At 44.4% G+C, this 24,559-nt stretch overlaps 1 protein-coding gene across 10 annotated transcripts in view; it reads right to left on the reverse strand.

The window, feature by feature from the left end:
- Window positions 1–24,559, reverse strand: part of SGCD (sarcoglycan delta) — a 309,019-nt gene that overhangs the window by 124,113 nt on the left and 160,347 nt on the right. Inside the window, exon 1 of one of the 10 annotated variants that reach the window (XM_074552385.1) lies at window positions 6,152–6,350. The exons of 6 other annotated variants lie outside the window; for them this stretch is intronic. The gene's annotated coding sequence lies outside the window, so the exon portion shown is untranslated. Of the gene's footprint in view, window positions 1–5,253; window positions 5,439–6,151; window positions 6,351–24,559 lie in introns of those variants that run through there. 3 more of the 10 variants (XM_026791371.2, XM_074552386.1, XM_026791372.2) reach the window with 3 other exon arrangements.

Genomic DNA, 24,559 nt, shown 5'->3' on the forward strand with positions numbered 1-24,559 from the left:
CACATGTGCACAGCACTGGATCACCACCACTGCGTGAACAATCCCACCTACAACAGAACAAAAATGCAGCAGCCAAATCTTTGCAATCTAGCCACAGACAACGTGACTATGACAACAAAAATATAGCCTGGAATGTGGGTATTTCACCAAGGAGTTCTTGGTTATGCACAAAAAAAAAAAAAAAAAAAAATAGTAAGTCTCTGCACTAAAGCTGAGTCCTTTATATATACCAACACTGCAAACAGTGCCTGAGACAAAATCCAGTCCACTTAGGAAAGCTATTCATCCTTTTGCTTTAGCATACCTTAGAGATATGGCCCATGACAAGAAAGATTTATTAGTTTTTTTTAAGACCACTGGAAGAGCCCTGTCACCCCACCTGCTGATCTGCACAGGCTGCTTCTGCAAAGCTTCAGCACCTTCCTTCAGCAGAGCTAAACCAGAAAGCAGAACTGGCTCTGAGCTCACAAAATTCACACCAGACCTCACCAGGTAGAGCAAATCTTTGCTCCAAGCCTCCCTCCCTTCTTGGCAGCAAGTTCCCCACTCAGGGTGTGCAACCCACATTACCAATTCCTCAGGCAGAAAAGTGCTTCATATGCTCAGGGATGAATTAACACCTTTCCCACACAAACACTGGCACTGTAACATTCCTGGCCACGCTGCCTTTGCAGGCTCAGGGAGGGCCATGAGCAGGGTGAGGTTTTACATAAGGAATCAATAATGTTTCTCTGCCGTGGGGGTTTCTTTGATCAGCACTTGAAGGATGTATGTTTAATAACAGAACAATTTCAAGCTGTAAGAGGATGCAGTCTGGAGAAGCAGCTTCTGTCTTATGGGCTTCTTTTGAAATTTGCTGCTGGAAATGTCCTGGAGCTCATGGAACCAGCTCATTGCTGCAGGAATGGCCCTGAGCCTTGCACAGCCAACACAGCATCTCCCCTGCCAGCCTGTGAGGTGTAACAGCCTCATCAGAAAAACCAGCAGCATCTGACCCCAGGCTGACCTGAAACACGGTGATGGGAACACATTTCCAGAGATGAGAGAGGGGCTCAAATTCCCTCAGGTCTTGGACCTACATCTCCCACACCTGCCCTCTCTTTGTGTCCATATCACCAACATCCTCTTCTCTTTCTCTTTGTTTTCTGAAACAAAACCCTTTTCTTTTGGGCTGAAATAAGGGGGGAAAAAAGCCCTAAAAACCTTCAGAGGTGCTCTCTGCCATATCACTGGAAGGCATTGTACTTGTATTCACTGGCTGTAAATGCTCTGCAGATTCATCCTCTTTAATTTCTCTGGCTTTTAAGTGCACAGTATCCACCAGGTTCAAAAGAACAGACATTTCTGGAGTGTGACTGAGAACAAAATCTGGTGTGAAGAAGAGTGTTTTGAGCCATTTATCAACAAGACATTCTCCATCTCCGCTCCCCATAAAAGTCTCTCAAGTTTGACACCCCCAGGTCCATTAATCCACCAGCAGCATGACCCAAAACTGATTTATGTCCATTCACATGGGTCAGAGACCCACAACCTGGGTCTCCATAAAAAGGATCAGGCTCTGGAAAATGACTTCTCACTTGTAGCATGGCCAGCAAGGGCTGAGTACTGGGGAACAGCCCATGGGATGAAATACTTGCTGGGATAGTAAAATCTCATCGCAATTTTCTCCAGGACCATCTAAGCCATGAAACTGGCCTCTGTTAGTGGTGTACCCAAAGCTTAAATCTTTGCTGTCTGTTTGTCCCTGTATTTCTGTCAACAGTGCCTATCCCTCCATATGAGGAGCAGCTCTTCCCTGAGCTGGGAACACCATCACCACTCAATGCCCATTTCTCACTGATGATACACGGCCAGAAAGACAAGAAGAAAACATCCTAAGGAATGTTCTTTTCTTTTATGAGCAGTCTCTTTCAGTGGGATACACCACATGCAGCGTTAGTCAATCATCTGGCCTGATTCTGGCAAACATAAGCACATCAATGAGCTTTTTTTGATCTGTACTCTATCAGGGCACGCTCTGCCCAGTCCTCTGGAACACACCTTTCTTTCCTCTTGCATCTTGTGGAAAATGGACTCAGCACAGGCAGCTGGGGAGACCTTGGGGATTCACAGCCTGGTAAAGCATCTCATTCAGACCCCTCAGGCTGCTCCCCACCTCTAACATCTTGAAAGCTCTTGTAATTTCCCCAGCTGTTTGGGCTGGCAGCACTTCCACAACAAATGTGCTTGAGGATAAGAGCACTGCAAGAACCTCAGTTTAGAAACCAATAGCTTGGAGCAGATGGACTCAACCAAAAGCTGAACAATGGGACGGTCCTGTCCCTTCCCTACATTCAAAGGGCACTCACAGAAAAACTCTAAACCTATTAGAATTTGCCAAAGTAACAGGCAGCTCAATCTCTGAATTGCATTTCCTAAGCCAAAAGTGAGATTTTATTATGCTGCAAGAATCTGTGAGCAACGTGATGTCACTATTGCTTCTCTTCTCTGAGAAGGACAGAAACATGCCTGCTTTTTTATTTATGACAGCCTCTTTTAAATTTTACACTTTTTCCTTGATAGTCAGCTTGTCTCAATACTTTCTTTCAAAATTAAGAAGAAAATGGAAAGCTAGCTAGGAAGAAAGAGTCTCTGCAGTGAGTCCTTTTATGTATCAAGCTAGTCAACAGAGAATGTCTTTCACAAAATGCCCCACAATTTGTGGTAAAAAATTCACGCTGCATGCATGCAAACACCACACCAGCTCTGCTGCATTCACACCCTGCTTCCTTTGCAGCACTCAGATGATGTGAAGCACTCACAGCCCCTGTCCATGGGTGCCAAGTTTAGAAAAGCTCTTTCCCACCAGAGTGCCTCAAAGCAGGACGCACAAACATGAGAACTGCACCAAAATAGCCAGCAGCAGGTGTGACTGCAGGAGGCTGTGGGAACAGCAAGAGGGATCTCATCAACTGAGCTCCAATCAGAAAGCAAGCCACAGGAGGTGACACTTTGCAGACTCCTGCCCCAACACACTCTCACCCCACAGCACCAAGGAAAGAGATATGGCTTGTAGGAATGTGCAAAGCAGGATCATAATATGGATTTATACGGCTGGAACCCAACCAGCACGGCACAAATTGAGAACTGTGGGCTTGAGCATGTGCCAGGATCCAGAGTGCAGTCTCTGCAGTGTTCCTGCTCACACAAGTTAAAACTTGTTCTGCTGCATCTTCCATCTTCCCTCCACATGATGTGCCTTCTGTGCTAATCCATTTGTTCTTTTGCACTGACTCACTCTCTTTCTGGTTTGCTGCTGGGCAGGACCAGGAGAGGGGATACACATATTGGGGCGTGCTAATGGCTCTCCTACCTGTCTGCTTCCAAAATCAGAGGCTTTCTCCACTCTGCCCACACATGCACACATTCTTCAGTCCTCCTGGATTCAAAGCTTGAATGCTTGACCCAGGTGGAGCTGCACAAAGGGCACTGAGGAGGCTCAGGAGGAGCTGCCAAAGGCAGGGAGGAAACACCAGCTCCCATGGCCCTGGCTGCTGCTGGCTAAGATGGACACATTCCAGCCTCTGCACATCTCTGGCTCTTCAAAGCTGACAACCACATTTGGGAGGTGGCATGCTACATGATCAGAGGCAGGAACTTGAATGTTATTTAGTTTTTTTAACAATAAGCTTATAGCTTGCAGTGAAGAAGATAATAGGCTGACTGCTTGCCTAGACTAACAGCTGCTGAGAAAAACAATAGAGATCTAAGTCTGCAGGGTAAGATGGCAGCCTCTGAAGGCTCAAGAAGTTCCAGATCATGTAAGACCTTCCTTCAACACAGCATTTTCACTGCAGGTGTATTTTATGCAAAGCAAATTTTGAGCTTATCAAGCCTCTTTATTTCCCCCATATGCCTCCCTCTTTCACAGCTCATCTCTGTCCTTCCTCTCAATCCCTTTGCCCCTCCATCAGCCTCCAGAAGCCAGAATACATCCATGTCTCCTGTAGGATGCCCTTCCTGCATTCCAAATCCAGAGAGTTTTCATTCCGCTCCAACAAACTCAACACTCTTCAGCAGAATTACTGGGAGAAAGCTCTGGTCCTGCCACATTCTGGATCTGTTGCCCCTTGTCCCTGAATTTTTGGGGTGCCAAGATGAGTGACATTCAGCCCTGCTGGATGCAGGCAAAGCAAACCTGAGTCTGGTCCCATGAACCAGTCAGAGACTCTTAGCACCGTCCCACCATATCATTTGATACCCTTAATTCATTCCTTGTTGAAAGGAAATAAAAAACAACAGCACCACCACAAAACACAGCTAAAAAAGCATTTTCAGCACATCAAACAACACTGCTCTGAAAACCCAAGGCAGAGGCAAGGAAGTTTGTGAGGCGAGGCAGACTCCTCCTGACACCTCCATCCCTTGACGAACGCGCGCTCCCGAATCCCGAGCCCAAGCCTGCCATATAAGGTGCTGATATCTCTGCAAAGGCAAGACAAGCTTTAATGCTGCAACTAAAAGGATGAGAGAACATTGCCTAAATCTGGCAGGTCCCTAAAGAGGGAGTGAGCTTTTCATCATAAATGTTTCTTCAGTTATTTGGGGAAAGAAACGCAAATCGGAAGAGAAGTTGCAGAGAGAACAGCCCCTAAATTAATGTTTTCCCTCCTAATCTTCTCTACGTGGCTTCTGACCGTGCTGTCTGTTGCAGTTTGCTCATGCTTTATAAGACACAGGAAAAAAAATATGCAGACAAATCACAAGGCAGTGATTATTACTGAGTTGCTGCCTCTCTTCATAAGCTCGCTGTACCAGGAATTGGCAAACAACCCCCAGACAAACATGCTTTCAACTCATTAAACAACTACAATACAATGCACTTATAAACGTATTTACTGTAACTGAGTCGCATTTTTCATCCAAATATCTGACTGGCACATGGTCCAGAGCCAACCTTTCAGCAGCTCCAGGTTATATACACACTTAGTCCCCAAAATGAAAAAGTTGGGGAATATTTGGGTGCAGCATTCCCTCAGCCAGAGACGCGGCGCGGGCGTCGCTTTGCCTGCAGCTTTACTATCGGCACAGATTTAGCCAGAAACCACCACCCAGCCTCAGGCTGCTCCCAACCCTTCGCAAATATGCCACAACTCCCCATTCTTGACTCTTTTTTCTGCTCTAAGCAGCAGTGTGAAAGCAAGGAGCCCCTTTGCAGAGGCACAAAAGGAGGCGAATCCACGCGGCGCTGGGACGGAGCAGGGCAGCTCTTACCTCTCCCTTGGGATGGATGAACGCCCGGAGGGTGCAGGAGCCTGGGGACGATGCAGCTCAGCCTTCAGAGCAGCACGAGGCCTGGCCTGTGCTCATGAGCTGCCCCTGTCAGATTTTCCAACAGCAGAACTGCAGCCAAGTCCCTGCCCATGCCTGAAGAATTTCCTGAACAGCATTCCCGTTCTTTTTCTAACTGCTTTGAAACCACACTGTCTGTACTTCAATAAGGCTTTGTCAGGCCAAGTTACAGCTACTGGGCTGGCTCCAGCAAGCAATTGAAAACACATGTGTTTTGCATTAAAAGCCCCCTTCTCCCTGCACACATTCAGACACAGACACCCCCGTCTGCACCCAGCCCCGGAGCCTGCCTGCCCTGCCTGCACTGCCATTGCGGTTAAAAGGAATAAAGGGATTATGTTGGTGGAGATTTTCTTTGAGAGAAGGAAAAATGGGGTGGGAGGGATCCCATTCCCACTGATAACACCTCACTCTGCCTGCTGTGCTTTGCTGGTACCATGGGCATCCAGGTGAACAGCCCGCTTTGCCAAATCCCAGCAAGCAAGGAAGCGCAGGGGATAAAATTTCAGTTCACCACAACTCTCCCCTTACCTTTGCCTCTGTCTCTTCTAAAACTATGAGAAAAGAAAGCATATTTTTAGCATCTCTAGACTGAGTTCAGCACATCAGAACTGTATCCTAATCTTGACACATACTCCTGTATCTGCTTATACTAAAAATAATACAACTATTTTTGAGTACTTTCATCCCTCTCTGCTTTCCAGCTGTCCTAACCTTTATAACCCAAAATATTTTAAGCACCTTGCATCTCTTTTTAAAGAGCATTAACACCGCTCTGGCATTGGCTTAAGGAAAAGAAATAGAAGATATAATGTTATACCTTGAATCAGAACGGGTCCCAGTTCTTAATATCTGTAATCATTTCCAGGCAGCACCATGGGTCAGGGCAGCAAGCGTGGGCTCTGCAGCTGGGGATGCCCTGTGCCTGGCATGTGCCTGGCAGGCAGAGCTGGAGTAGATGTGGAAGCGCACATGGATGTCCCCCTTATTCCACCACGGCTAAGTCCCACCAAAGATGAAACACAGCAGCAGAGTTGTCAAGGTAACAATATAGAAAAGAGACAGTTTAAAGAGAGAGAGAGAGATTTTTCCCCTCCTAATGCTCCTTTTCAAACCGTGCACTTCACTTCTTTGGGGTTACTCTGTTCTGTGGTTTGCAGAGGTGTGGTGGGCAGGTGAAGTGTTTAGAAGGGATAAAGGCAGTGGAGATCAGAAGTAAAGAGAGCTCTGATCCAGCACTCTCTGGAGGCAGAGGAAACCTGCTGCCTTCCACAGGCTGTGGATTCAGTCCATGGCAAGGACTCATTCACCCACAGGAATGTGAGATCTGCCTTTCACCCATCAGCTGTGAGATCTTACAAAACCCACGTGGGATGGAAAGCCTGCAGTTCATCCATCCAAGCTGCTGTGAGAGCTGCTGTGGCCACACCATGCCTGGCTCTTGCCTGCACTCTGCCCTGCTACCAAAATGCTGTTTCCTTCATCCTGCACAGAGCCACACAGGGGTCAGCAGCACTGCCCTGGTGCACAGGCCAGATGTGGGCAGCCTGCACCAGCCCCCTGGCTGCCATCAGTGGGGATGGATCCAGGTCAGTGGGGATGGATCCAGACTAGGATGCTGTTCTGCAGAAGATAGGATGAAACCACACAGTCATCCTACCTCAGTTTGCAAGACTTACAAACCAAAGGCGAGCACACACACACAGCCATTGGTGGTGGCATTTCACATCTATTTGCACAGCTTGTGAGGAGTCAGCTTGTGCCAGAGCACACATCTGGATCACAGATCACACGAACTGTCTGTGCAGCTCAGAGTCTCCTCCACAAACTACCACAGCCATGGCAATACTCTTTGGGTTGGCAACCAGCAACAGCTGAAACCAAAGGCGCCTGTACCGAAGTCTCTTGGTATAAATAAGCTGAAACAGAAAAATATGAACTGCAGATTCACATAATTAGATTTTCAGTTGTACAAGACAATCAGGCATCTGCAGAGCTGTTTGCAAGATGATAGCAGCCCGTGCCTTCTGTCTCAAATTTCCCTGTGGTCTTTATTCAGCAAACCAGCTCTGGATGGGGCAGGCAGTAACTTCAGTGGCTCGCCGTGTGTTTTGAGTTAAGCACATGCTTTAGTGCTTTGTGGTCCAGGACTTTTTATGGCAGCCTGGCTCTGGCAGGATCATTAGTCCAATCATTCAAAACATGGCAGTACAGCACTTTGAGATTACCCAGTTCTTTACATAAATAACAGTAAATCAGTGGGTTTCAAATTTTTCTCGCTGCGCAGACCCCTAAATATTTGACAGAGGTGGTGCATAGCCCTGTAATCATTTCACAGAGAGAGATTCCTCCATACCTTACAAAACCCCCTCTTAACTTGTCATTTTTCCCTGGGGATAGTCCCCAGGCCTCCCATACATCCGTGGCCCACAGGCTGGAAACTGCTGCTGGAGATAACTTAATCCCTTATTAAAAATCTAAATGATCTCTTCTGTTTATGTGATGTACTTTCTATCTTCAGAATATTTATGCGAGCTAGCAGCAGGCTGGCAGGTAGAGACACAGGGAGGTGACAGCATTAATACTGCATTTTTTCCACTGGCATAATTAGTAGGCCAAGTCTATAAATATTTACATTAAATCTGTCAGGCATCACACCAACCTCACTGATAACTTCAGGGGTGTCTTACTGTAAACTGCATTAATGCCTCACTATTTTGTCATCAAGTAACACATAAAATGCTCCTTCAAGCTAAGCCACTTTGAGTGGGTTGTTTTTATCTCCTTCTCATTTGGGTGCAGGGTTTAAAGACACTTCAAGCATCAGAACTGTGGCTCCGGGACTGTTCTATTTTTCTGTTATTGAGCTATCATTTGTATTAGTGCCAGCACGACCAAAAATATATGAACCTTGCAAGCATAAACCTTAAGTTGATGTCGACATAACTATCTGTGTAACTGCTATTATTCCTCAGAACTGGCAGGGTTATGAGGATTAAAAAAAACCTACTAGAGCTCTTTGGGAAGATGAAAACAAATTAACCCCCCTCAAAGCTTCAGTATCTTTGCAGCTGGAGACTGCAACACATGGGGACTTCCATTTTGTGCAGGAGATCCAATCCACCTGGATCCATGAATTTCTACACTATGAAGAGACCTACAAAAGACAGGAAGCAAAGGTCCTTCTCTACCATTTATACCTGCCCTCACTTTTGACAGCATTTTCTAGAAACAGCTGGAATTTATCTAATATTTACTACTGAATTATCAATATTCATCATTAATTTCATTTAACAAATAATATCTATTTGCATACAAAATGAAACTTGAGATTTTCATGCTGTGCAGATTTCCAGGAACTCTCTCAAGCGTTCCCCAAATCTTCCTAAAAAATTCAGGGCAAACCAAATATGCAGAAAGAATCAGCATGTAAATGCAGGTGTGGGTGCACCTGGAGTGGAAGAAGTCAAAATGAAACTTTTATTATCTGAAATAATTAAGCAATCTCTTGGTTTGAGCTTTCCCTCCAAATTATTTCTTTTAAAATCCATTAAATCTCTTGAAGTATCACAATAGAATAAATATAAATGTTTAAATATTTTTAATGTCTCAACTGAAAGAAATCATCTGCCAAATTATGATTATTTTAAATCACCCTCAGCCTTGGAGCCTTTTAAGAGCTCTCTGGAGTACCTGTGTGCAAAGGGAGAAGCCAAGACTCATTTCAGCTCCATCTCCTTAAATGCAGAATTAAGGGAACTGATGGAAAGTTAACTATTTTGGGTCAGGAGCAGCAAGCTGAGGGAAGGCAGCTATTGGCATTGCTGATGGATTCACCCAGCCCTGAGCAGGCAGAGAGGATGGAGGGCAATGCCATGAGACAAGGAGGGGGTTGCTGTAGGGGTGGAATGCTGCAGTGAAGGGAGAAAACCCTTCCCTGTGTGTGCAGGGAGTGATTCTGACTTGATGGCAGGGAGCAAAACCCTGTTTAAGTGCTGGGACTGCTGAAGGCACACAGGTCACCAGGCAATCACACAGGGCTGAGATGGACGTGTTGGACAAGTGCAAAGGAAATGGGAGAAAATGAAATGTGTGTGTTTGGACATGGCTGCGTATTGGAACAGACCTGCTGCGCCTGCATCCCCCTACACCCTCACCCACTGCTCCAGTTTCTTCACAGGAGATAAATATGGCTACTTCTTAGAAAAAAGGATAAATATAGGACTGGTCATGAGATGCAAGATCTGCTAATTCTTGGAGACTAAAGAGAAAGAGGGACAGAGCTGCTCTTGTAGACAGGCCTTCCAAGGATGCTCCAAATTTCATACAGATGAGAAACTCCAGTATCAGCAGAGGTGGCCCTGGAGACCCTGATACCCATGACACTGAGTTATTTAGATCTGAGTACTAAATTTTCCCCTTCTATTCATCCCAGACTTAGCAAACAGTGCAATAACATAAGCAAATCAAAGGAAACACAGCAAATCAAAGGAAACACAAGAAAAAGTCCTGTTTTCATAGTAATGTTACAGGTGAGCTGGGCAGCAGCAGGTCAGGGCAGGAGTCAGTGTTGCTTGCAGAAGGCCAAAACCACAAGAGGAGCTCAAGAGAAGGACTGAGCTTTCATGAGAGGCCAGACTCAGAGAGCTGCTGCTCGGGGTCTGGAATTCAGAAACATCCACATCTCTGCTGCTGCTATGAGACGAGGATCAAAGTGGCAAAAAGTCATCACCAAAGGCACCTTCCCCTGCACAGGCTCAGGAGAGCTGTCAGCAAGGGAGGGTGGGAGGATGGAGGTACCCAGCACACCAGAACAGCAGCAGGCTCATGCTCCCCTGTGCTCACACTGATGTGCAACACCTACACTGAGAGCAGCTCACTCCCAAGGCTCTTTTCTCCCTTTTCTCCTTAGGGTCCAAACCTGCAGACTCCCTGAGCCCATTTGCAGCCTGCAGTGTTCCCAGCCCTAAAGCTCTGTGCTGTGCTCCTTTCCCCACAAAAGCTGCACAGTGTTCACCTGTCAGCCCAAAAAAAGCCACAGCCAGGACCTCACCCAGCCCACCCCTCTACCCCAACTGCTGCTTCATAATTATTTTGATGATTTCAGCCATTTTCAGGCTCTTCTCAGAAATAATTTAAGGCCAGCAGAGCTTGTTAATAGGTAGAATGGAAAGTGTTCCTTTTCATTTCTCTGGCAACATTAATGTAATTATCCTGAATAATTCTCAAACTACGTGGGCTGTAATTTCAAGGCAATATTACCATTACAGAGCCCTGTTCTTCCAGCCAGCATGTGTCATACTTCCCATCCAGAGGTTATTTATCAATATTCAGAAAGGTCTTCATTTACAAACAATAGGGTCTCTCCATTTGCAGCACAGCAAGGGAGCAGGATGGGTGTCACCAGGCAAAAAGATGTGCCATGTCCCTGGCTTCTACTCCTCTGGCATAAGAAATGCAAGGGGGAAAAAAAAACCACTGCAAAGATTAATTCCATACAGATATAAGAGCAAATATTCAGTTGGCAAGGCCAATAATTGTTCTACTATTAAAGTCTTAACAGTATCCAAATTCATTACTCTTATCTGAGCAGCCTCAGGCTCCGTTCTTTCAGAAATTAGGTTCAAGGCACAGAGCTGCTCTCTGAGCTTTGCTTAGATATGTGCCCTGACCACGACACACAGCCACCTCAGCCTGCAATAATCATCTTCTGGGGGAGCATTTCAGTTTCTCTGCTAGGTCTGTTGTAGTGGAGAGTTTCTGAGTGTGGATGTGCCACTCTTAGATTTGATGCAGAGCAGTTTCTGGTCAGGCAGAGCTGTTCAGCAGCCTGGGCTCATCACAGCCTTTCCCTTTCCAACCCAGACTATTTTTATTCTGTCAAGAAAGAAGCTCTGCTTGTACTTACCCTTAGGTATCCTATTATATCACAAAGTTTAGCACCACCCAATGCTCCCAAATTTAGCTGCACAGAACAATTTCTGTGGGCAGCAGATCTGTATTTTCTCCAAGCAATTAGCAGGACTCTTGCAGAACACTAACGAGGCGGCCTGTCAGCCCAGGACAGAACCATCTGCTTTAACGAGCTCTGGGGTGTCATTCTGGACAGCAACACTTCTGCATGATGCTGTGACACTCCTGAGATGGGCAGCAGGGACCTTCATCCATAATATCTGACCAAAGGAGAACTCTTGCCCTCCTCCTCCTGTGGCAGCATTAGGCTCTCACCATCAGTAAAACTATCCAGATCACACTAGATATAGCTGAAGACATTTTTTACCACCATGAGGGTGGTGAGGCACCAAAACATGCTGCCCAGAGAGGTCCCTCCACCCATTCTGGACAGGATTTTGGCCAATCTGATGTAGCTGAAGATGTCCCTGCCATTGCAGGGGGCTTGGCTCAGATAACCTCTAAAGGTCCCTCCCAACTCAAACCATTCCGTGACTCTAAAACTTTATGTACAGCACCCACTCTGGGACAAGCAGCAAGGAGACAACAGATCTGGTAACCAAAACAGTGAGCAATCTTTGGCCAATTTTTGCAAATTCTTTCCCTCTGCTTATATTCTGCAAGAGGTGCTAAGGCACATGCTGTTCATAGAGCAGCTCCTGACAGAATGCAGACACTTGGAGCTGTAGCACATTAAAGAATGATTGTGCTGATATATAAACAAACACACACACACATATTTTAAGTTTTAACTGAGAATACTGGAGAAGGTTTAAAAACCTAATTCCTTAGAAAATTAAGCTACAGTGAGATTGTGTCACAGGGAAGGAAAAAAGATGCAAAGCTTGAGAAATAAATGCATGCTTGTATGACAGTAATTACACCTGACCTTTGCCAGAGAACTCAGTATGGCAGAGGCATCTTGGTGAGGATGTGTACTCCAGGGATCATGAAAAGGCCACTGTGCAAAAATTCCAGACCTGGATTTCTCTACAGAGATACACTCAAGGGCCCCTCAATCTCAGTATCTCTGCTTCAGTTATTGGCAGGGCGTCACAAAGGGTAAAAAGCCATTTAATTCGGATTTATATTTATTTCTGTAGCTATTACCTCTCAGTTTCTGAGAGGATTCCTTGTGCTCTCCAATACCTAAGCAGGGCTAGGAGCTAGGCTAGGAGGACTTCCTGTGTGTTCAACAGCATCAATAAAGGTTGCAACATCCAAGAGAGTTGCTGAGACCATTTGCACTTGCTCTGCTCTCCTCTTCCAAACGTTTATCTGATTCAGCAGTTGGTGAGGTTTAACCCTCATTGCAATGTCAGAGGGCTGCTGCTGCTCCCAAATCTCTGTGACCCCAAGAGCCATGCTAAATGTGGCTGTGAATGTTTGTTCCCTTCAGAGTACAGAAGAAATAATCACATGTCCTGTCCTTTCCTCCACAAGAACAGAATACAATTTGGTTTCTGGCTTTGTCTCTTTATCCTACAACCTCACAGCTCTGGTGTTGGATTCCTTGTGAGCACAGAGACCCCAGCAGCCCCCACCAGCACCACACTGCAGGAACATTCACTGCAGAGACAGAGGAATGCAATGAAGTTCCTCTTGCAATACTCATTTCCATATGGCAGAAAAATGAGAGGTTCATTTTGTGACTCCTCTGCATAAGCAAAACATCCTGTGGTTTGGCAGCAACAGGATCTTCTTTTCATGAGTAGGACACAGGGAAAACCTTGCCACATTCGTGTATTTTGAAGTGGAATTTCATCACTGCTGTGATTAATGTCAACATCATTTCTGCCCTAAATTCTCCATTCCCTCAGGCTAAAAATACCTTCCTGGATTTCTTGGTATTATCCAATAAGAATCACAAAGGGAGAGAGGGCAAGGAGAGGAAAGGAGAGAGTGGTGCTTTTTGTCTTTCATCCAGACTTTGTTTTTGGGCAAAGTGGCTGTCAGGGAGGTAAGAGAGATGTTCCAAAAAAGTGAGAGATTTTACCTGCCCCCATTTCTCCTCAGGTTATGACAAAAGTTTATGTGGATGATTCTCAAAGAGTAGAAGAGTTTTCATGTTATGCCTCACTCAGAGCTATATTTACAATGGTAGTTTATGAAGTTGCTAACTGTTAATTTAAAATTTTTTTTTGCTTCTGCTGCCTTTTGTTTTTAAGTGCCCTTGTGTCTTATTCTCATTTTCCAGATCTGTCCTGCCTTTTCCATTTCTGTGGGCCAGGGACATGCTCAAGCAGGTCAACTCCCCCTCCACAAGAGCAGGAAACATGCAAAGTGAAAAACTAAATCCCTTTCCTACAAACCCCATTTCCAAATGCAAAGATGAGGGTCTAGAGGGGAAGCCCTATGAGAAGCAGCTGATTTCAGGTTTGGTCAGTCTGGAGAGGAGGAGACTGAGGTCAGACCTCACACCAGGGACTGCAGCTCTTCCTTAGGGACAGCTCAGATCCCTGCTCTGGGTGACAGTGACAGCACCCAGGGAAGGGCTGGAGCTGTGCCAGGGAGATTCAGGATGGAGATCAGGGCAAGGCTCTTCCCCAGAGGGTGCTGGCACTGCCCGGGCTCCCCAGGGATGAGCAGAGCCCCGAGGCTGCCAGAGCTCCAGGGGCATTGGGACAGCACTCGCCAGCACAGGGTGGGATTTTTGGGATTGTCCTGTGCAGGGACAGGATCTAGACCTCGATGATCCCTGTGGATATTCTGTGATTCCACAGTTCTAATCAATGGCTGGGTGTTTTTGTAACCCCTCACCTTACACAAGGGAAATCAATGCAGAGCATTTACCCTCAGCTGTCTGTGAAAATAAACACATGCATTTAAGAAGTGTGATATTTAAATCGCAAAAAATGCATTGTAGCAGTGGGGTAAGGTGTGAATTCTGCACCAACTGTTTCTCAGTTCCAGAGCATCTGGCAGGAGCAGCACTGGGCTGTGTTCACACCAGTGCTGCTGAGCAAAGCCTCCCCCTCTCACCCTGCAGCTATTTATCATCATCATCCTCACACAAATCTGGGAGCAGCTTAGCATGGTGGCACAGTCTCCATCCTGGCTGCCACATGGAGGTTACAGTGATCTGCCTGCAGCACAGCAGCACAGCCTGAGCCTTTCCTGCAGCCTCAATCCCTCAGGTGGTTCCTGGGCTGGAATGGGAGCAGCTGGGGGAACAGAACACGTGTTGGGAGCACGGTCTGGAACAGTCACTGAGTTTTATGGGTTCATCATCCCAACACATAAACCTTCTCCCAGCAGGGCTCCTTCTCACTTCCCTGTTTTTATTATTGTACAGCAAGATCTGAACAGCAAATCCTCAAAGGTTAACAGGCCTGTCCAGAAAGTGCAAGAAACAGACAGGCTACAGTCCATGAATTTTAATGCTCCACATGACAACAACATGCTATTTCTGTACTGGAGAGCAGCCCACAATCAGCACTATTTCAGTAATTGGGAGAGATGACAGAGGCCAAGGAAAGGTGCAATAACAGCTGTAAGACAACCTGCCTGCAAATAATAGCAAAGACCACCATAAAGATAGGATGGCAGAGAGGGGAAATAACACAGCACAGAAACCCCAGCAAGGACACCTCCACCTGCAAAAGCCTGTGGCTGTGCTGCAGCAGGACAGCACGTTTCAGATGGTGATCCCCATGGGAAACTGGTCCATCTTCCTTCCAGAGCGGTGGTGTCCACTTAAATGACACCTTAATGCTGGAAGTTACAGGTTGTTGCAAGCAAAAGGACAGAAATGCACCCACACACTTCCCTCATCCACTGGATGCAGAAGCTGGCCTTGTGCTTTGAAGCAAGGTCCTGAAACACCTCTAAACCAACATGCTTTGGGAGGTATTAAAAAGAGAAGAAAAGAAAGCTGGCTACCAGTGTTCAGCTCCTTACTGCAGTGAGTCTGCACCACAAAAATGCCCCTTACACCAGCACCCAGAGAGTGCTTAGCCCTGTCTGTCCCCAGTTATTTGCATTTCTATATAAAGACAATCCCAAGGATTCCTTAAAGATAGAATTTGTCACAATTAGGTGTTGGCATTTCTTCATAATTGCCTAAAATACTTCAATCTCAAGGAAATGTGGTTGAAAATGCAGGAAAATTATGCTGATTAGTTGCTCATAATTAGATAGATTGAATAAAACCTGGTGCTTAGCATGTTTTGCATTTCTATAGTCTTTATAGAAAATTAACCTCAAAGATATCTCTATCATTTTTTAGTTCTTTGCCATCAAGCACATCTGATCTGCAAAGGATCATCTTCATAAACAGACACCTCTTGAGGATTGCTTAAAATCATTACTGTGCCCACAAAACTGTTCCCCAGCACTCCACTTCTCCCTTCTGCTATTTATGAATAACTCTTCTGGTTATTTATGAAGGAAATAAGTCTTATTTCTATGGTGGGGAGAATGTGGGGGGAAAAAAAAAGCAATGTCCCATTGTTCCAAATGTCTTTCAACCAGCATTTAGCCAAAACTTTTGCTCAAAATGTTACCTGCTTCTTGATTCTAAAAGCAAGGACTAATATGTACATCTCAGCACAAAAAAGTCTTCCCCAGGGAGCACTGATGAAGATAAAAGCACTGGCAGACCCATAAACCCTGCTGCCAAAGGTTGTGGACGGATGTGAATGAAAATTCACAATGAAATTTGTGGATGAAACTTCCTTCTCCTGGTCCAGATTAAGGAAATGCCCAGGACTGACTCTTTTCCTATGCAAAATGGCCCCTTGTCATGGAAGTCTATTAATTTCCTTGGAGCACACAAAATTAGCTAAAAATGCTTATGTGGACTAAAAAAGACAAAATATATTTATGGAGCTTCTTTCTCTGCAAAGCAGTCAAATATGTCTTCAACCCTATATGTAAGCAGCTGTATTTACTACTCTGAGCATCTGTATTTTTTCTCTCTGTGTGAGACATTTTTCTTCTCCCTTTAGATCACCATCCCCCCTTTCTAAACCAAGAGAATATGAAATAAATATGGTTCTGCATATCAACAGTGCACAATATAACAGAGCTCCTAAATTCATAGTTGAAAATATTAAGTTTTTCTTTCTCAGTGATTGATGCCCTCTAGAAGAAATAATAATTATATGGCACAAGGAGGAGGAAAAAAAAGCATGTTGAATAATATAAGCATTTAGTCAAATCATAAATGAAACACTGAGGGGGAAAAATGCTTTAAAACTGCTTAGCCAGAAAAAGACAGCATTATCTGTAAAATGGATGAAAAATAAACCCCCTCCAATAAGAAAAGAAGTTCAGAAATTTGTTATACGCTAATGCCATCTACCAGACATCAGTGGAAGTAACAGAGAGAAGTGTCAAAGAAACAACAAATACAACAGGGATTAAGTGAGTACTTGTGCAAGCCCCAGGTCTTTATTTTCTTAGCAAGCACTGAATTCCAAACCTTGTTCTACCTTTTCTTTCTCTCTTAGAGAAAGGACTCCAGGGCATCCATGAATGCAAATATTTATCATTTATTTTAATTGGCAAGGCTGCACAATAATCTTTGAAATTCCCCTTCCAACACAACTTTGAGGCACAATATTCAGCTACACAACTTTGAACTGTTGTTATTTTTCTCCTGAAAGCTGATATTCTCTTATGCATTGAAAAAAACCCTTATTTTGTGTCAAATTCCACATTGTCTCAGGGCATCTTCAGCCTGCCCTGACTGTCTTGATCAGTGAGTAAAACTCAAAGAGTTTTACAAGTGGTTACACTGACAATTTAATCTCAATCTTTACCTGGATGTGGAGTTTCCAAGGACTGCCTGATCACTGTAAGGGGTTTTTACTTCTCTTCTAGTCCCAAATGGCAGATTCACAGCCAGCTCCAAACAACACCCCAAGGAGTTGTGCCAAACTTTAACAACACATTTGCTTTCCTAGGAGAAAGTTTTCCACCTTCACTGAGGATGTGGTTTTCTAACCCAAAGCTTGGGTTTTACCAGCATCCATCAATGTTCCTTTTGGACATCCACCAGAAATAAACAGCCTGTTCAGCCTCAAAACTGAAAAACAGATACAGGTGCAAAATCTGCCACTGCCAAGGCATGGACACAGTGTCCATCTGCTGATGCAGAAAGCGGGAGATGGATAAAGCCACATCTAAAACCAACGTGGACCTGAAGCATTTTGAGAGGCTCAAAAACACTTCCATTTCAAAAGGAACATCATCTATAAATGTGATTGCTCTTTCAGACAAAACCTCATTTCTTCCTAAACTTATCTACCCCAAACTTCTACCTAAGCTTACCCCAAACTAATGAGATTTGTTAAACTTGCAGTCCCTAACATCTCTTCAGGAAAATACCCCAGAAATTCTGACAATTGGAAAGAACCTAATTTTCTGTTTAAATGTATTCAGATCAACAACATCTCTTTACATTCAATTTACCCTTCTTTTACCCCCTCAAAAGAACTCCCCAGTTTTCAGAAGAATTTACAGATACCAACAGAGGCACTGCCCAGAGATTCTGCCAACATTTGTCTCTTTCTGCTCTTCCAGAAGGGTAGAAACAAAAGCTTTTTAGTTGCTCCACTTGGTCTGTGCCTACAATGGCAAGGTTCACTTATGAAGTCATGCTGAATAGCCACTGATTAAGAAATTGCAGCAGTTCTAGGAGCTGCTGTTGATTCAAGGTGAGAGGAATTGCACTGAGCTGGAGTCAGCTGGCAGTGCACAAAGAGGAATTTCCATGTTGTCAAAAATCTTCCACCGTGTCTGATTCTGGCATTATTTCCTACTGGCTTGCAAAGAAAAACGGAGCCCTCATCACACTCCTCTGGTGCTTTCTTTGCTCCTTGGATGAATATTCTGTGAGTGCAAATAAAATGTTCAACAGCAGCAATTTATTTTCTGTCTCTCACAGGAAGGGCTGGAAGGAATTTTCACAGCCAAGCCTCCCTGCCAGCTCCCAGTTTCTCTCCTCCTCCTCCTGCCCTTTTTCTGTGTGAGATCACAGCCATGAGGCACCACAAGGCCACACCAATGTGTGTCCTGTCCCACTGCTCCAAATGTCTTTCAACCAGCGTTTGTCCAAAAGTTTTGCTCAAATTGGTAATTTGAGCAAATTAAAAGTAATTGTTACCTGCTTCCCCAGGGAGCACTGATGTAGATAAAACCACTGGCAGAGCCATAAACCCTGCTGCCAAAGGTTACTTGTGGATTAAACTTCCTTCTCCTGGTCCAGATTAAGAAAATCCCTAGGACTGACTGTTTTCCTATGCAAAATGGCCCCTTGTCAGCAGTTCCAGGAGCTGCTGTTGATTCAAGGTGAGAGGAATTGCACCAAGCTGGAGTCAGCTGGCAGTGCACAAAGAGGAAATCCAGGAAATTCAGCCATGAAGATCCAGACCCAATGTTCCTGAACCACAGGGAGAGGATGCAAAGGCAGCCCCAACCTGGGCAGAGAATCAATATCAGGGAGGAATATCTCAGTATTATGGCAATACAAGTCCAGGATTTAAACAGCCCATGTCAGAAGAGCTGAGACATGCCATCACAAAATTTTTATTAGCTATCCATTGGGCTTTTAAGCTCCCAGTTTCCCAGAGTAACAATTACACTTGAAACCATAAACTTTTTTTCCCCTCTGCCTCCAAAACTGCAAACACACAGTGCAACAATGCTTAAGCTTGTTGACTCTCTTCTCTTCCAGAGCAGTCACTGCCTCTGTTTTGCTTTGCTTTTCTTTCCCAGGGTTCTGGCAGCATGTGGGTTAAGGGGACAGTTATTTGAATGAAAGGCATTTCCAATAAATCAGCAGATAGCAAAAGGGAAAAAGCACTAGAGTAATTTCTTCTGCTCACAATTTCATTATGTTCCTGGCTTTGAGCCATTATAAGGTAAATCAGTCAAGTCATGTTGCACAGACATTTCTGAAAGAACAGTTCTTTAAATCACTTGGTAAGCCACACTCCTTGTTTTGAATGGAGAATCCTGCTTATTTTGTACGGCACTTCATGCCCATGTAAAAGCTGTGAAAAGGAGAGCGGCAGTCAGAGCTGGAGCTGTGATCTGGCTGCAAAGAGCACCTCATGGAACTGTCCCCAGGGCTGTCCCCATGGCCCACATTCTCCTTTCCCTGCTGCTGTCACCAGACCTGATGACAGCATCCCAACAAATGGACACACACTCCCTCTCCAGTTCCCTTTTGGCAACGAACCTTGGGATAATGCTGACCTAAGAAGGGATCACTGCTTGTAGGACCTTGGCCTGGGCAAGTCTGCTCAGCTGGGGACATGCACTAGTGTCACCCTGTTTTTTTTAAAATTTTAAAATTTTCTAAACCTTCTGATGTTGACATTCTTGTAGTAAACTTTCTCACACACTTTCTGTAAATAACTCATTGTTTTGCATTCCTTTATGGAGGAAGAGAGAGTTGATAAACTGTTAGTTTGACCAGTGTCATTGGAGAGGGGGCACTGTCACCCTCCAATCCGCTGTCACTTTTAGAAAACTATAAATGTTGGAGTCAGAAAATAAACTTCCCTTTTTTCTTCACCTTGAAAACAGCAGTGTGAGCTTGTGTTCTTTCATGTCCTATAGCGACACACCAGGGCTCTCCCCAGCTTTTCATTTCCATCTGCTGTTCCCTCACCAGTCACTGGCTCCCAGCTCCTTGGCAAACAGGGAAAAAAAGCAAAAAAGCCAAAATGCCCTCCTTTCACCCCTGGGGAGGCTGTCCTGGGATGAAGCTCCCAGAATAAGGAAATGGAGGCTGCTTGCTGGCAAAAATGATAACAGTTCTGCCAGTCTCTTCATTCTCCTTCTTCCCCACAACACTGGTGTGATCAAGAGGAAGCAGGACAGAGATGCAGCAGAAAATCATGGACAGAGAAATGGGGGATGAACACCAGGCAAACCCCACATATCTGCACCAGCTCAGCCCTGCACAAACTGTCTCCCAGCCATTTTAATAGCTTCAAACTTCACACACCAGCAATTAATGTTTAGTATTTTTCTTTTATAGCTCACAGCTTTCAACTAAATTCATTCTATTTCCCCCTGTTCTCACATTTTACCCCCCTCAAAGTCCCTGAAAGTACCTTTACCTTCATGACTTGGAGTCTCACACAATTTACTGAAATACTGAGGATCAGTTCTAGAAGCCACACACACTCTAAGAATCTCAATTTAACCCAGCAAAAGCATCCTCCCAGGCACTCCAGCAGAGAGAAATCCCAATTAATGCCTTACACAGAAACACAAGCTCTTCATGCTCAACCCTCAGGTTCTGAGTGGGAGCCCAGTGTTTGCTGAACTAGCTGTGGCACACTTTAAACATTTAATTTCTGACTGTTCCTAAGAGTGGTGGCTGCTTGCTTTTGCCCCCCAGCCATCCACCAGCCTCTCCCTTGGCCAGGTTAGCACAGCAAGCAGCTTCTGCAGGAGGCAGAGATTCCTCACCAGTTTCTAAACCAGCTCACAGACACTTCCAGCTGCTTTTCAATGCACATTCCACTGTCAATCAAAACTACAGGGTATAATTAAGCAGGCAACAGCCAAGCAATGTCTGTCTTCCACCCAAGAACCCAATGAACAGATTAATTTACCAGTGAAATAGAGTAAGATGAATTCCTCTAAAAATAACCCCCTGAGAGACAAGGTACCATCAATTTCTTTCCTATCTACTAGCAGGTTAAATATTGTATTTTTTTTGCAAAGTGGAGTTTCAGAAGTTGTCAAGAACTCAAACCTTTCTGTATCATCCCATATTAATAATGGTGATCTCTGCTCAAGTTGCAAATTCAGCTCCTGGAGGCATCAAGGGCTCCTTCAGCCTCCTGATGGGATAACACAAATGGCACCAGATGTCAGAAGGATGATAAGGTGCCACACAAACAACTGCAGAGTTGACAGAACCTGCCCCAAGCTGGTTTTAGTTTCCTGAGACCTTCTAAATACCTTGCTCTACCTGACATTTCTTTGTGCAGCAGGTATTATATTCACTTTGCATCGCTGAGCTTTAATTACTTTGACAACTTGCAGGGGACTTTTTAAATAATAATTTATTTAATCAACAGGGGTTTTTTTCATTGTAATGTTTGGTAGCAGCAAGAGATCATGCTAAGATAATGAAAAGCATTGGAGCAGCTGAAAACTTAATTAAAACACGTAAAAATTAATTATACCGCTCATCATTGATTTTGTCTGAAAAAGCTGATATTGCAAATAGGAAATCAAAAGCAAGCAGGTCATGTGGAGAATCACTGATGCAAAAGTGATATATTCCAGAAAAAATACATCCACAATGAGAGGAGCCATTCACTCCAGGTTGACAATCAGTGCTGAGAATTCCATCCCACATCACTAAATTGCCAGTCGCATCAATAAGGAGGCTGATTAAGGTGAAGCCAGAAGAACAGAGTACATAGAATATGACTGTTGTGTAGATATGTGAGATCAGAGTCACATGATCAATAAAATCAGATTTTACAGGATCTTTTCCTGCCTCTGTACCAAAAAAAAAAAAACCAAAAACAAACTAAAAAAGAGTTTAGTAGTGTAACTATGAAATGTGATTCCTCAGGCTCTCCACAAATGCCTGAGATGTGTGCTTGGATTCGGACTACACCCCTTGGTGCTGCAAAAAGGATTTATAGCATCCTTTATTGTCCATAACTAATGAGGACCTGCTCATCCTGCACTCAGTCCAGTGTTAGGGAGGCAAGGCGAGCAGCCACATGTTCTTACCCCCTCTGCTTTATTCTGCAAAAAAATAATGTGCTCTCCTCTGTTTAAATAATAATTCTCTTTCCCTCCTGTCAGCTCCTGAACTTGTTTATAAAGCATATTATATCTATTTTCACTTGAATCAGTAGAGGCACTTAAGGTACCCTTTGAACAAAATACCACAGCACAGAAAGGCCAACCTGGTATCAGCATAAATTTTATCCACAGCTCTACCTTTGGGCAAGTCACTTAACTACTCTGAGCCTAAAGCATGGAATGAAGGAAATGCTGCTTTATCAAACTCAGCAGAAAGATTATCTAATGCTATCTAATATTTATAAAGCACTTTCTGATCCTCCAGTAAAGACCATGGAAATGTAAAGAAGTACTGACCCAGATAAGGGTTAAGAGCAGGAGCTTTTTTCCAGTGAGAGCTCTCAAATGACCTTGCAATGTTAGGATTTATTTTCAAGGCAAAGGAAGATCTGTCAGGTCTAGGAGCCACGTTTGGCTCTAACTGCAGATGACTTGCTATCAACAAGGAAACAAGTTCAGTCACTGATCCAAATGTCAGGAGCTGCCAAATCAGCGCTCTGATGAAATGTCAGGAACACTAAACGTGGTTTCAGGGCTCCACTGATTTAACAGCCAAAATGGAATCTGCTCACGTTCTTTTACTCCTCCAGGAAAATTACAAATAGCCAGCAATATATACATTATATACCCTCCTTCAATTTCTTTCAAGTTGAACAAACTAAAAAAAAAAAACATCTAAATTTGAAATATTTTCACTTGTGCATTTTAAAGGAGTCTGGTCTACACATGCTGGAAGTTCAAGAGCACAAAGATCTCAATGAGAAAACTTAAAAATTCAAGGGTTTTCTCATACCTGTAACTGCACCTTGTGCAGGAAGATACTCTGCAAAGGGAGCCCTTCAGGTGAATCAAAATACAGTATTTAACACAATAGAATGTTCAAAGGACAGGAAGAACAAAGCAGGCACACTCAGAAAAGACAACTGTATACTTAAAGACTATTTCCTTAGCCAACAAGTAAACTAAAACCATAACTAATAGCTTTTATTTAAATTCATTAGCCTACTCCTAAAGAAATCTCTCTTTTGGTTAAAGCAGCCAGATGTTTCTAAGTAAAATATTTCAAATATTTTTATGCTGTGGTCAGAAATACTCAGTGGGGAAAGAGTGACTATCAAATTCTTGTCATAGCAAGAAAAGTGCTGAAGAATTTCAGTGCTGGGAGAAACTGCAGATGCCTCACATGTCGGGCAGCTGAAAGAAATTCTGCCCCAGCTATTAAACACAGAATAAAAAAACCCAAAAAAACACAGAATTAAAAAAATCAAACCTGTGTAAGAACAATTCCACAGTGCTCATTTCACTGACTACACAGGTATAACTGACCAGACCCCAAATCCTCACGTTGTTAAGGAAAGGATTGTGCTGCACATCCCCTTTCTGCACATGTCAGGGACACACCTGGACAGGAGCAGCAGGAGCAGGAGTGGTTGTTTTGCTGCTGAGCAGCAGGAATGGTAATTTCCATGGGAAATGTGTTGATAAAAGCTGCCTGGGTTATTCCCAAACCCCAATTGTCACAGCTGCCAGCACCACCCACAATCTCTGGGTGCCACCCTGCAATGCACTCACCCTGTGCCGACACAGACTCGAGTGTTTCTCACACAAAGGAGCTTTTATGTGCAACATTTAATTGGTCTCAAGTTTTGGCTGGTACTTTAGGCTAATTATCTGTCCTGCACTACACACTGAGGAGGTCCTACTGTGGAGCTTGAAAACCCAAGTAACATCCCGTTGCCAGCATGGCATTGCTTCATTTTATAATTCAACCTGGACCGCACTTCCACAGGAGAGAATATAAAAGTATCTCCTGCCAGGAGAGCACTGCCAGCTCTTTTATAAATACTACAGAAGTTTCCCAAGCAGGTGGCCCATCAAACTCAAATAATTGATCCACATCAGTTAGACCTGGAAATTCAATAGTACAGCACATCATTACAGCAGTCAACATAAGAGGAAAGTCCTTGTGGTTCCCCCTCCAGCCAGCACTTGAAAGGGAACTGAAAAGCTCTGCTCTCTTTTCAGCTTGGCATATGCCTCCTTTGAGGTTTTCAGGGAACAGCAAATACTAACAAGCCCTGTGAGAGACCCCTCCTCTAGGACTTACCTGCTTTTCTGAAACACAACTTCAGTACAATATTCACTTTTTCATTATTAGAAACACTTCAGTGTGGACAGAAGTAAATAAAGATACCTGGCAGGTTCAAGCAGTGCTGTTAAATTCCCCATTTCCTTATGGAATGCAGAGTTTTAATGGACAACTTTCCCTCCATCCAACTTCTCTGCGCACTTCTCCTGGCTGCATTACTGCGACAGTGGAACTGATTCATCTCCACAGGGGGAATGAGCAGCTGGAAATCCCTGCTGCCTCCACCCCACCTGCCAGAGGGACAAACAGCCCAGCAGGGACACCTCAGCGGATGGGGCACTGCTCTCAGCCTGATTCCAGCCACAGTGCTTCTCCCCGGCCACACACAGATGT

The sequence above is a fragment of the Zonotrichia albicollis genome, chromosome 15, assembly GCF_047830755.1.
Source record: "Zonotrichia albicollis isolate bZonAlb1 chromosome 15, bZonAlb1.hap1, whole genome shotgun sequence".
Lineage (NCBI taxonomy): Eukaryota > Metazoa > Chordata > Aves > Passeriformes > Passerellidae > Zonotrichia > Zonotrichia albicollis.